Source organism: Xyrauchen texanus, chromosome 26 (assembly GCF_025860055.1).
Source record: "Xyrauchen texanus isolate HMW12.3.18 chromosome 26, RBS_HiC_50CHRs, whole genome shotgun sequence".
NCBI lineage: Eukaryota > Metazoa > Chordata > Actinopteri > Cypriniformes > Catostomidae > Xyrauchen > Xyrauchen texanus.
In genome coordinates, this window is record NC_068301.1 from 2,474,150 (window position 1) to 2,487,922 (window position 13,773).

Consider the following 13,773-nt stretch of genomic DNA (forward strand, 5'->3'; position numbering starts at 1 on the left):
CATCCATCTACGCATGCATCCATCCATCCATCTATGCATCCATCCATCCATCCATCCATCCATTCATCCATCCATCCATCCATCCATCTATGCATCCATCCATCCATCCATCCATCCATCCATCCGTCCATCCATCCATGCATCCGTCCATCCATGCATCCATCCATCCATCCATCTACACATCCATCCATCCATCCATCCATCCATCCATCTATCCATCCATCCATCCATCCATCCATCCATCCGTCCATCCATCCATGCATCCGTCCATCCATGCATCCATCCATCCATCCATCCATCCATCTACACATCCATCCATCCATCCATCCATCCATCTATGCATCCATCCATCCATCCATGCATGCGTCCATCCATCCATCCATCCGTCCGTCCGTCTAATCTATCTATCTATCTATCTATCTATCTATCTATCTATCTATCTATCTATCTATCTATCTATCTATCTATCTATCTATCTATCCTGTATATACTGTATATACTGCATATTGTAAAACAATTTATAAAGGTTTTCCAAAAAACTATGAAAGTAAATTGGCCCAGTTGCTTGGGAGGGTAGAGTCACATGAGGTAACCTCCTCTAAATGAATGTATGTTTTTTATATAAAAAAAAATTCCTGCATAATAAATTAAAATTCCTGTTTGATCAGCATGGGCTGTCCAGAATAATGAATTCATTACACGCATTGTGAAGGGAGAGCAGTCACACTAGAAGCACAGTTTGAGTACAAATACCTGCTGCTATAATTACTTGCAAATACTCTCAACGTGAGATGCTAAAATGAACATTTAACAGGCTTCTGATTGGCTAGCACAACGTGTGTAGGATGCACTCTGTATTTCTAAACATCATTCACAATAAGAAAGAAAGCCAGAGCGTGAAATCAACACCCACAGATGAATGATAGCACCTAGCATAGCAAAACAACAAAACACATGTCAATACGTATCAAGCACTGGTCTGATTGGAGCATGTACACACTCAGTGTTGCCATCAGTCTTGAGCCACCTGTTAGGAAAGGCCGAGTGGTCTTCGTTTCCACTGGCTTTGCCGTCTGTTTAAGCGAAGATGCATGAGCCAGCTTCACGATGATAGGTTTTATTGCATATCAAGTATTGTCCCAATCAGTTGGAGGATAATGGATTTGTTGTTGGGGTAAGAGACAGCGTAACTAAACTACTGGAATGATGAAGCTTGCAGAAAGATTAATGCTCTGCCCCGGCCACCGTATGACCGAATTAACATCTTGTTCTCATGCACGCTCTCTCTCCCTCTCTCTCTCTCTCCTTCCTGCTAAACATTGGCTTTCTAATCTAATCAGATCAAATCAAAAATGCTTTACCGCTGTGATTGTCACACCAGCGGCAGAGCATTCGTACGCATTAATTAGCATTAATAACATCGGCGGCAGCAGCGATAACTGCATAAACATGAGACGTGCTCATTAGTTATACGGTATATGAATTGAGACATTGAGCAAAATATGACAATTTATCGTGGAAAGAGCTTTGTTGCTCTAATACGTGTTGATTTAGATGACAAGCACATGCAGGTACTGTATACAGGTTGGGTTACCTGTTGATTTGTTTTTTTGAGGAGGTTGGCATTGTTCAGAGTAGCATACTATCATACTACTCTTACTATTTATGCCATACATAGATACACCGATCAGCCACAACATTACATCCACCTGCCTAATATTGATTATGAATCATTTTCGTTCACCTCCATACACTGATTCATGTTTTTCGTTCAGTGACATTCCTCCCTTTCGAAGCCAATGAGCTCTGCTGCCTTTCATGTCTGTAAAGACGGACCATAGTATTAAAATGCACTCTGTGAAGGAGCATATGATTGGTTTGACTTGCTGAACGAATACGCCCCTTCACTGAACTAGTCGTCATTTCATTCGTGCCGTGAACGAACTGTATGTACTGTTAAACTGGTTCACGAACGACATGAATAAATCAGTCATCATGAATGATGGCTGAACGAGACCAGGAGCTGCATGTCGGTCGTTCATATTGTCAATCTTGTTCAACAGTACAGGGGCCGGATTATTATGAATAAAGGTGAGTGATGACCACACATTACAATGACATAGAGACGATATTGAAGCTCATCATTATTTTTAGGTAGGATTGTTGTCCTTCTTTTGTATAGCTTGATAAAAAGTTGTGATCAGCAGTTCACAATATGATAGATATGCTTTGTTGTCATTTGTGGTGAAAGATGATGCTTTAAAATGATTGCTTTCGGTTCTATGCAATTACTTAAAAACAGTAATTTGCCGCATTTGCAGGCGCAAAGGCGTAACTTGAAGATCTGGTCAGTGAACGAATCAGCGAACGAATCTGAATGAATCTTTTTGGTGAACAAAATCAAAATGATGGGGTATTAGGGATGCTCCGATCAGGATTTTTACACCGATCATCGATCTTCTTATCACCTGATTGGCCGATAACGATCATTAGACCTTTTATCAAGATGTCTGTCATAACCGGCTATGTGCAAGCTTTCTGCACACTGTCACTATTATTTACATTTTCCTGTTCCTAGTATTATAATTTTACCTGACAAAAACATATAAAAAAAGTTTAAAAGGCTTATTTAAAAAGCTTAAAAAAAAAGAAAAATCAAGTATAGGCTAACAACATATTATCTATATTAAGATAGATTAAAAGTAATTTATTAATTATCATTATTTCATTTAATTATTATTATTCCTCATTTTACTTATATTTTATTTTTGCATTATATTTAATACATTCTATTATAATATCTTAATACTGTGTAAAGAATTATTATATTTATCAATTCCTTCCTTGCCTTTTCATTTAGTTGGATGATTGCTTTAATAGTTGATTTTTAACTTGTTGCCTCTTTAATGAGGGGCACAGGCGCTCTGTCATGAGGGCAAGAGATGAAAGGAGAGCGGAGAAACAGAGCATGTTTCTGAACTCTACAGGTGCTACTCTTGTTAATGGCATTTAATCGGAAGATATTTAATAAAGATGTTTGAAGTACATCTTGTAACTCACGTAATTACAGAGATGCCTATGCCCGGTGGAGACTGAAAAGCTGCCACCATGATCAGGGCTGGACTGGGAAGAGAAATCGGCCTGTGATTTTACTTGGCAACTGGCACAAAATGAGTGGGGTGACCGTTTCGCGGCCGACCCACCGAACCATGCTCAGTTCCTCCGATGGCCAGTCTGCCCCTGATCGGCCCTAAAGTGTGTCGGCCCAGATTACCAGTTCAGCCCTGACCATGAATGATAATAAGGACCGTTTCACAGCTCGTGCTGTTTTCCCTTTGCCTTGTCACATGTGAAACACCACATTAAAAGTACAATACACAGACACTTCATATTCGCTCTACCTCTCTGTGAAGCGGAGGAGGGCGGGGCCAGGCTAGAATGTCGCATGCCCTGTCCCCAATCGGCCTGATGGGGCGCGCGAGGGATAAAGGCGGCCGGTGACGACGGTTCAAGAGAGACAGAATTACAGGCATGTCCGTCATGTGTTTGTTTATGTTTGTGCTTTTGGTTTGAGTTTAATTAATTTAATATTTATATTGACAAGCCGGTTCTCGCCTCCTCCTTGCCCATCTTAACCCCCTTACATTGGTGCCGAAAACCCGGGAAGGAGGAGGGATGCCCGTCGCAGATTCCTCGACACTACCGTCCACCCAGGGGAGTGCCGCTACCATCTGCCGGGTGACGGAGTAGCCCGACCGCCCGGACGCGGGGAACAGCCGACATCACCGGCCGCCTTTATCCCTCGCGCGCCCCATCAGGCCGATTGGGGACCGGGCGTGCGACATTCTAGTCCGGCCCCGCCCCCCTCCGCTCCACACTCTCCCACTGCACCGTTCTTAACTCAAGTTTGTGGTCTCACAACACTATGCCAGTATTCCCCACAATCAGTGATGTCATGACAGTGCTCTTGAAGTCTTAAAGGAGCCACGTGCCTTATAAGACAAGTGCGGTCTGTTTACGATGTCGGCCAAATTACCGATCGGCGATCGAGTCATAGGACGTGAATATCGGCCAATACCGATCGAAAGCCGATTGTTATTAAAATCACCACCACTAATATCCACAATATTGCGGAGGACGAAGGTTTAAGAGGTTTAATGTGCACTGCAATGAATACGCAACAGACTTCAATTAGTCAACCTACTTCGACTTTGGGAAATGTGTCAAATTATTTGAATTGATGCTATTTTAGAGCATTTTTATCTTTATACTGCGTAAGGCTTTGTGTAGGGAAATGTTAATAATGCATAAGTCTTACATACTGTTTTGTTTTCTTTCCTAAAAAGGAAATAAAATCATTTTGACAGGAGAACGTTGTGAAACGATGTGTGTTGTGAAAAGGGCTATACAAATTGATTAATCATGATTAAACATTTTAATCGATTAACAGCGCTATTTTTACATCACGTCATTGACCCTAGACACAAATGCAAAAATCGTATAGATCTATAAAGTGAATGTGGATAGCATAGCTCCGATCATTTGTGTTTGGGAGAATTTTAATGTCAAATGTTGGAGATCTCTGACTTTGGTATCTTGTTAAATCTGAGCAGTTTGTTGCATCAGACATTGTTGAGATTTCTTTTGAAACTCATTTCAGTTGTCAGTGTTTGAAGGGTTGTTTGTTTGATCCTGTGTAAAGGAGCGCAGCATATATTTCAATCCATGACGTGCTTTTAAGGCAGTTTGGCACAATAGGACTGCAGCTCACCAGAGACCCTCAATGCTTAAAAGAGCATCAATCCTTTAGCTGAGAACTTAACCAGAGAGAGTATCCGGGCATGATTCCCTTGTGACTCCATTCAGTGTGTGTGTGTGTGTGTGTGTGTGTGTGTGTGTTTGGGGATTCCACTGCAGTGTCCATCTCCGTCCCCTGGGAGTCGTGGGACTCTGGACATCTGTTCACCTCCACATGCTGTGGTCAGTCTGACATTTCTAATCCCCTCACGCCGTCACACCCCACCAACAACCCACTCAAGGCGGCTGTCCGCTGACCTGCTTTTCCCTCTGTCTTTTACCATCTTCCTCTCTGTCACCGAGTGCCAGCAAAGCCAATCAGACGCAGCCTTAGACTTCTAGATCAAAGCTGCACTGATTCCATGGCTAGAGCGTTTGAAGTGTTCGGGAAAATATGTCACATGCAGCATCTTTTGCACAAAAATCTCACAATGCCTGTATTTTTACATCTTCATCAGTGCCGTCCAGCCTTTGCGCTCGCCACTTTTGCGGGGATAATATTGTCATCGCTAAAATAAAGCGTGAAGGCTAATCCGGTTAGTCTTTAGCGAAGTCCTTTCTCTCTTTTCAGTTTCTTTTCCGAGCGTATGGCCGAGTAGAAGCACATGGAGCTTGTCTTCCAGCACTAGTTGAGCCGATTGAAGCCGGAGACCCTGCTGCGCTTTCACATGAGGCTTTTACCTTTCTGAAATAAATACAAATAAAACGCTGGTAATCTCTGTAGGTCCTTCTAAAATGTCTTCCCTGAAGTCAGCATAGTACAGGAAGCTTCAGCATAACATCTGCCTGTAGCTCTTCCCTCTTTCCTCTTCACGATTCCCGAAAGACAATCTCAAAGTAGATCTCTTCAATATCTCAAAGGGTTTCTCATAGATTAAATGGAGACTTGGCTGAAGATTCAGAAGAGATCTTGACACCAAAATCAGCAATCAAAAGATTCAATATAACTCAAATATTTCTCATAACTTTTTTTCCAAGAGCAAATAATCCGAGCTGTGCCATCCACATTATATGTATAGCTCTATACTCTTACTGTATGTCAGCAATGGACTCAATGGACTCTACAGTATCTTGTGTCTAAAGGATTTTAGGAGAAACATCCAAGACAAAGCTTATAATGTATATACAGCAACAATCCATTTTCATGTCTCGTGATGTGTCCCACTTCTTCTTGTGTAAGTAAGAGCTTACAGCTGTTGGTTGTGGAGTCTCTCGTGTGAGTTTAGAGAGCGTGATTAACTCAATTAACATCGCTAACATGGCAAAGAGGAAGATGGTCAGTAGAGGAAGAGAACGAATGGATGATGGAGTGTGAGAGGCTGAAAAACACAATCCTTCACCCGCACTGAAGGACTTCCTCTCGTCTCCAAATCCTTCACAATCATCTCTCCACGATACTCTATCGCCTTCATACACCAATCTGAATCCTATCCATCATGACCCATATAGGTGTGACATTTTTTAAATACCCCAAAAAGTTCAGATGAGTGTCTGTTGTATTGTCAGACAAGAAAAAAATAAATTCATACCATAATTTGACCCACATTTGGTTTTGGATCATTGGAAATGGGTTAAATTGACACATGGATAATACACATGGAGCCAAATTGAGAGTCCCATATCTCTGCGATTTAACCATAAAGGGTCTTAAAAATTACCATACCAAAAGGAAAGTTTGTTTTGAGCTGAAATCTAAAATTATATTAAAATATTATCAATCCTTCTGGAATTATAAGCACTCAAACTTTGGAAAAACAACAACAAAAAAGAGTTTTTTCCCATTTTTGGACTCACACCATTGGCGTATAATGCAACAAGCAGTGCTGGAGTAAACTGATTATAGTAATATACCTATCTATCTTTGTGTAAATATAAAATAATGATGCTGCCACCTTTCTAAGGTTATTTTTTGACATGTAGTTTTCTCCAAAATCATAGGCCAAAATCATAGTCATTTTGGCCCTCTTCTACAAAATAATGGATAACTCCATATTTTCCATAGCATGCAATATTTTGTTTTTGTCTTTTTTTTCACTAGCAAAAAAATAATAAAAAAAATATTATTTTTTTTGGTTGAGCTGACACAATCACCCAGCAGCATTTTTTAAAACAGCCTAAAATGATAAACTTAAATGAGTTAAATACAAGTTAAGCTCAACCGACAGCATTTGAGACATGATATTTATTGCCACAAAAATGTATCCCTCATTTTCTTAAAAAAAAAAAGCACATTTCTGTGTTCCAGTGGGACACTTATAATGGAAGTCAATGGGGCCAATCTGTAAACATTAAAACACTCACTGTTTCAGAAGTATAGACACAAGACGTAAACAATATGTGTGTTAACATGATTTTACCGTGATTAAAAACACTTAATAACGTTTACAGTGTAAAGTTATAGCCAACTTCGTTTGGCCCCATTCACTTCCATTGTAGATATAAATAAAATAACCTCTGTGTGTTGTGTGGGTGGTTTGGTATTAACGGCTGAATGTGTATTTGATATTAACTCTGATTCCCTGCACATTCAATTAAGCTTTAATTAACGAGGAATTGTCCCTGTCCTGTATGTAATTAAACGCTACTTGAACCCTTTAATTGCCACTGTCCTTAAATTGTTTCTGTTGGTAGACCAAATCTAAAGTGAGGCCCGCTGGGACAGAAAGACCTCTGTCATGAGGATGAGTGTGTGCGAGGGTCACCGGTAGAGCAAGTCATGATAATTACATACCGCTTCATCCAGAGAGGACAATTTATAGCTTGACAATAAGGCCAAACAGTGACCTCAACATCGGAGACAAAACCGTATGCAACTAAATAAAGAAAGTGCTTGTGCATGCAAAACTCGCTTAGCATCGCTATGCATCAGGTGACCTCACTTCCTCATCATACTGGATATGTGTGTTGGTTTACTAGGGTGTTGCTTGGTACGTTCTTAGTCGCTTGCTTGTGTCGTCACTGGCTATCAGCTAATTATGTATACATTAGAATTAGAAACCCCCGACAGGCAGAGAGGAAGGAGGATAATTGGATACCGGCATATTTACTGTGCACAACATATATGAACACAGTGAGATACAATACCGTACGCTGCAATAAAGAAGCGTAACGCTGGCATGACAACTGAAACCGAATGGATAAGGAACTCCACATGTTGCAAACGCTACGGCTACAGTATATACTTAAAGAAATTATATAAGTGGTTCATTTAAACCCACCCTGATAGGCATGTACAGCTTTGTTTGAAGAATGGCGAGAAATAGAGTGAGAAGGCCTTGTAATTACCGCCGTGCCATATGGTCATCACAGGGATTGCATGGAAATATTTACTTTCTCGCTGTATTATGTTGGGAGCTGATATTACGTCTTTGCTAGTGTATGCCAGCATGCGCTGTCAGAGTTTGTCAGCGCTCGCCTGCGCTGCCGACCACCATCCAACACGCGGCTTTAATTAGCGTCTGTGCGGCGCTCATTATTGCAATTAGCGTGGTTGTGCGCGTCTGCCTGGGGTACCTGAGGAGAACCGTTTCCCCCTACCAGCCCGTCCCAGGGCCGAGCAGCTGCTTTTAACTCACTTCTGTGTGTGTGTGTGTGTGTGTGTGTGTGTGTCGTACTTTACTTAATTATCTGCATCTTATTTATTTATTTCTCTTCTCTGGGCCCTCGTTTGATTCTCATTAGAGCTCTGTGAGCTGAAGAAATCCAAAAGTTTACTTGTTTTCCTTTCTCTGTTTGTCCGTAAAACTGTGCATGAACACTTTGAGTTATTAAAGTTATTAAAACATTTTATCATTATTTACTCACCCTCATGTCATTCCAAACCTGAATAATAATAATAATAATAATAATAATAATAATAATAATAATCTTTATTTTTATATTCATGGTGATGAAGGGTCCCTAAAGTGGTTTATTTTGCGTTTATAACAGCTTACCATTGATTGTCCCACTTATAACATGCTGCATGCTTACGAAATAATTAATTAAATGGATATAAATGATTGATTTGAGTTGAAATGATCTTATTATATGAGAAGAAAGACCACAGAGTCTCCAGAAACAGCTTCATTCCACCTCTGGTTTGCGTTGGTGTTTATATTGCAAAAATGACCGCCTGACTGCTTATTACCTTGCTTATTACAAAACGACTTCACAAATAAATTAATAAATGGACAATATATTCAAGTAAGTAACCCTGATAGCACACGTACATCTCAGAGTCTGTTTTTATGTCTGGAAAACATCACAATCACAATTAACATCTGCCAAACATCTTAAAGATGTCTGCTGAATGTCTTCCAGATGTAAACACACATCAAATGGACGTCTGGGTGATGTACGTGTGCTGTCAAGGATATTATGTCATTATTTACATTTACATTTTCATGCATGCTCCTGGTCTCTCTTATAGCGTGCAAGCAGAAAGACGGAGGTGTAATCGAACTTAATAAAATACAGAGTGAAGTCTAATAGTAAAATAATCTCAGCCTCTCAAGAGTAACGGTCAAGGGTTAGCCACTGGAGAGTAGAGGAAGTTTCCCCTGAGTGGCTGAGAGACTGTTCTCTTGACCTTTGACCTCATTATCTTCCTAATTATCAGACTCAACCAGCATGAATATGAAAGTTTACAGGCCCTTGGCTCGTAACTAGTCTGACGGCACTCAGACAGATTGTTGGTGCAAAGTGTACCTGTTAAAGATAATTTGCTGCTTTTGCCAAGACAAGCTTCACACATAATATTGCACATACTTAGGGTTAGTGATTTCAGTGTACTCATAAACGTAAGTATATAAGTTTGGCACATACCTCCTGCACCGTTTGTACAACAGACATGAAAGACACCTCAAAATTGGCCTATTTTCTTCAGAACATGTAAAAATGTACACTGAATAAAAAGCATGATTTAAGCATGTGGTGGTGGCGTAGTGGCTAAAGCACAGGGCTGTTAATCAAAAGGTTGCTGGTTCTAACCCCACGGCCACCACCATTGTGTCTTTGAGCAAGGCACTTAACTCCAGGTTGCTCGGGGGATTGTCCCTATAATAAGTGCACTGTAAGTCGCTTTGGATAAAAGCGTCTGCCAAAATGCATAAATGTAAATGTAGTTAGCTAACCTTTAGCTATGTATCAATAGCATACATTAGCATGCTAAACGCTAAGTAATTATTGCTCCTAGAGTAAGCATCATGTAACATGTTGTTGTGTGCCTGTCCTCAACTTCAGGGCTGTTTCTAGGCATAGGCGAACTAGGCGTTGCCTAGGGAACCACCTGTTGGGGGGTGGGGATGCCCCCCCAGGGCAACAGAATGGTCTGAAACGGCTCTGCTCAACTTATCAAAAGCTCCACTCTCCACCACAATCACCACTTTTCCATTATCGAGCCAGTGCGAGCCAGGGCTATCAACAGACCAGTTGGGGCCAATAGCTTTGGTCCTTGAGCCGCAAGACCAAAATCAAACTGTGTTTCCACCATCGGGCCTATAACTCTACAGCGTTGCCCAAAATTCTGCCCTTAATATGCCGCTGTGGTGCCAATGTCACATGTCCTGTCCATTTTACAAGCAAGAGGGTACCTCAACCTGAGGTATCATGTTATTATCTACAATGTCGAGTTTATATAGAACGTAAACAACAAGATAAATTAGCGTTGCCATCTCATCATCTCACCGACTGTAACTGCCATGGTGTCCTGAGTGGTCTCTCCACTAACAGCGGGATGATGTCCCAGCACACCATCTATGAAAGTTCACCGAACCATGTAAAGTTATTTCTTTGGGCACCGCTTTGTCCATTGGGCATTTTAACAGATTGTACTATGCCCACATTTTTCTATATATCTTTTTCTGAACCTGTACCATTGTGCGCTGGATACACAACCTGGGAAGTTTGGCGAAACTCCGTCTTTGACAGTGAACCCACTTCAATCCCCAGTTGGCCTTGTTTGGCCCAAGGGTAATCGGCGGGCCAAAGGCCATTGGCCATTGGCACATAGAAAGCCCTGAGGAGGCACAATGAAGCCCCGGAATTGACAGTGGGAAAACAAATGGCCCTGACACGCACTAGCCCTCATTTGGACTGATAGTGGAAATGCGGCTAATGCGGCTAATCCCATTCACACTCATACACCAATGGTATCCGAGCTGCCATGCAAGGTGCTAGCCTGCCATTGGGAGTAACTTAGGGTTCAGCGCCTTACCCAAGGACACTTCGGCATGTGGAGTCATGTGGGCCAGGAATCGAACCACCAACCCTGTGATTAGCAGCCGACCCGCTCTACCAGCTGAGCCACAGCCACCCCATCAATCTTGTAGAGTGCACATTTTAGAGAATTAAATGAATCGAAAGCAAAGAAAACGATTTTTCTGTGTAGATCACAAATAATATAATTTAGTTTTATGACCTGCATCATGTGTAGTTTTGCATTTATGCAATTATTATGCAGTAATTGGGAGATAAACTCTTTGTTTGGGAGGAAAAATATATAAATTATCAGCTGTTTTATGGTTCAGTGCCAAGAACTGTGTTTGTCTAAATGAACTGAATTGAATTATCTCACTCTTTCGTCTTCTTGTTGTTTTTGAGCCTGCAGATTTAGTGCAACACTCCCTGTAGTATTTTTAGAGAGAGACTTTTTTTGCAGAACTCGCTGAGTCTGTTTCAGATGATTATTGAGTTTGCTATTTGGGTCACAGCACACTGTGCTTCTGTACAATATGTTTGGGAATAGCTGTGGAGAAGATGCATATCTCCGGAAACTTTCCGTAGTTCGGCCGCTACTGCACATTCTCGTCATATTGTCGCCACGTGAACCACGTCTCTCCGTATCTGACACGTTCTGCGCACCCATCAGACCCGTTGCCTGACACGGGAAGGTAATTAGCAGAGCGATTAGGTAAACAATTGGCTTAATTGAGTAATCAGGGAGAAGGAGAATACATGGAGGGTATGATTAGAAATCTACAACGGTGGTGATGCGTTTGTTTGGGGAACAGAAAGACAGAATTAATCTGTGAGATTCCAGGGAGAGTTGTGCGATCTGCCCTCCGGAACGCACTAGAAACCTTCAGTCTCTCCCATTGTCCCTAAACTCCACAGCGGATAAAATGATTTTATGATTTAAGGCGCCTTGGGCGTAAAATCTAAGTTCATGTTGCGGTTGGTGGGGATGGATTTTTGTTATTGCTTCCTTGCTTTCCGTGCATTCTGCTCTTTCAGCATTCAGACAAAATCGATGGATTCTGAACAGCCTTTGTCAGTATAAGCCCACAGGAGAGAGAGAGAGAGAGAGAGAGAGAGAATGAGATCTATTTAACATCTCAGTTGAATCTCCAATAAAGCACTGAGATAAAATGGAGGATAAATGGACACTTTTGTGTAAACCTTCAACTTGTCACGTCTCACCTAGAGTTTCAGAAGAGTTCAATGTCTCAAACTGTGCTCAATCGAAAGTCAGAGATCTCAATCATTTCTCAAGCATGTATGATCCGAGCTGTGCTATCCACAGAAAGACTTTTCTAGCTCTGTCCTGGGTGAAAGTGATAGTCTCTAACATACGACAGATTAATAACAGGAGATAATGGGTGATCTAGAGGCGGGTCGTGTGTTGTAAATCTGGCTAGTTTTTCTGTGCGGGACAGAGGAGGCCTCCACATGTCAGCTCATCTCCTGTTAAATCAACAGCAGCGTGACACCGGCGCTCTGAGCGTCCTGACAGCTCATGATGAATGACCGTTTGTCTCTGGGGTCCCGTGTTCAGTCACTAAGGACTGCTGGGATATTGGACAGGAGAGTTCCCGCTTAACAGCTGCGTACCCGACTGTGTTTGCTGTTACATCAATGTCTGCCTCTTTTCAAAGACTTGCTGTATTATATTACTGTAGATATCTTATACTACAGATCACGGGCCCTATTTTAAGAGCGCCAAGTGCTATGTGACACGCCATATGTGCAAAGTCAGAAGGGCGTGAAGTTTGGGTATTTTCGTGCAACTACTAGCATGCACTAAGTCTAGTAGGTTTGGCGAAATTGCACGTTCAAAGCGTTCAAAGGGCTGGGGCAAGCGCAATTTAATTCAGAGGTTTTTCTCCAAATTAGCAGCGTCTACATACTATTATATAGTCCATTCCCTCAAGCACCGGCGATGTAAACAAGCACAGCACACAGCACACACAGACGGTATGCAATGGTAAATGGTCTGTAAATGGTCGCCATTGGTTTAAACTTAGCGGTATTCAAAGTGCTTTACACTGTGACTCATTCACCCATTCATACACCAATGGTGGCAGAGCTCCCATGCTAGGTGCTAGCCTGCCATTGTGAGCAACCATAATAGCAGATAACTGTCTATTCTCAACTGTCAGTCATATGACAGAGCATCACTTTCACAACCCTGTACCTGTGCTAAAAAACAGCTTAAAATCTGTTTAAGATGTTTTGATGGTTTTAGCTGTTTTAAGACGGTCTAGCTGGTCTTCCAGCTGGTCAGCAAGCTTGTCTCCAAGCTATAAACCATCAAAACAGAGCAGCCCAATCTGTATGGACAGACAAGGAGACCAGCTTATAGTGGTTGTCTGGTCTTAGCTGGTTTAAGACGATCTAGCTGGTCTTCCAGCCTGACCAAGCTGGTTTTGGCTGGTTTAGCTGGTCAGCAAGCTATAAACCATCAAAACAGAGCAGCCCAATCAGTATGGACAGACAGGGAGACCATCTTATGGTGGTTGTCTGGTCTTAGCTGGTTTAAGACGATCTAGCTGGTCTTCCAGCCTGACCAAGCTGGTTTTGGCTGGTTTAGCTGGTCAGCAAGCTATAAACCATCAAAACATTGCAGCCCAATCAGTATGGACAGACAGGGAGACCATCTTATGGTGGTTGTCTGGTCTTAGCTGGTTTAAGACGATCTAGCTGGTCTTCCAGCCTGACCAATCTGGTTTTGGTTGGTTTAGCTGGTCAGCAAGCTATAAACCATCAAAACAGAGC